Genomic DNA, 799 nt, shown 5'->3' on the forward strand with positions numbered 1-799 from the left:
TTTTTTAAGACGGAGTCTTTCTCTGTTGCCCAGGCTGGAGTCCAGTGGTGTGATCTCGGCTCACTGCAAGCTCCGCCTCCCGGGTTCACACCATTCTTCTGCCTCAGCCTCCCGAGGAGCTGGGACTACGGGCATCCACCACCACACCCAGCTAATTTTTTTGTATTTTTAGTAGAGACGGGATTTCACCATGTTAGCCAGGATAGTCTCGATCTTCTGACCTCGTAATCTGCCCGCCTTGGCCTCCCAAAGTGCTGGCATTACAGGCGTGAGCCACCGCGCCCAGTCAAGGATGATCTAATTTCATCTGTACACAACCGGTAATGCTCACAAACAACAAGGAGGCTCAGAAAAGGAAAGTTATTCACTCAAGGATGCTGACTGGATGGAAGGAAGGAAGATTGGCTTCCACTGTGCCTCCTCACCTCCTGGGAGTGGCTCACAGAGAGAACAGTCACGATCATTGTCACTTTGGCACTCAGACAAGCTGGTTGTGTAGGCAAGGTGTGTGAAGTCCTCACTTACAGCCAAGTAAGATAATACACAGAGATGAATGTATGTATTTATTTATTTTGAGACAGAATCTCCTCTGTCATCCAGGCTGGAGTGCAGTGGTGCAGTCATGGCTCACTGCAGCCTCAACCTCCCAGGCCCAACTGATCCTCCCGCGTCAGTCCCCCAGGTAGCTTGGACTACAGGCACACGCCACCACATCCAGCTAATTTTTTATTTTTTATTTTTTTATTTTATTTTTTTGGAGATGGAGTCTTGCTCTGTCGCCCAGGCTGGAGTGCAGTGG

This window comes from Mandrillus leucophaeus, unplaced genomic scaffold (assembly GCF_000951045.1).
Source record: "Mandrillus leucophaeus isolate KB7577 unplaced genomic scaffold, Mleu.le_1.0 Scaffold229, whole genome shotgun sequence".
In the NCBI taxonomy this organism is placed as follows: domain Eukaryota; kingdom Metazoa; phylum Chordata; class Mammalia; order Primates; family Cercopithecidae; genus Mandrillus; species Mandrillus leucophaeus.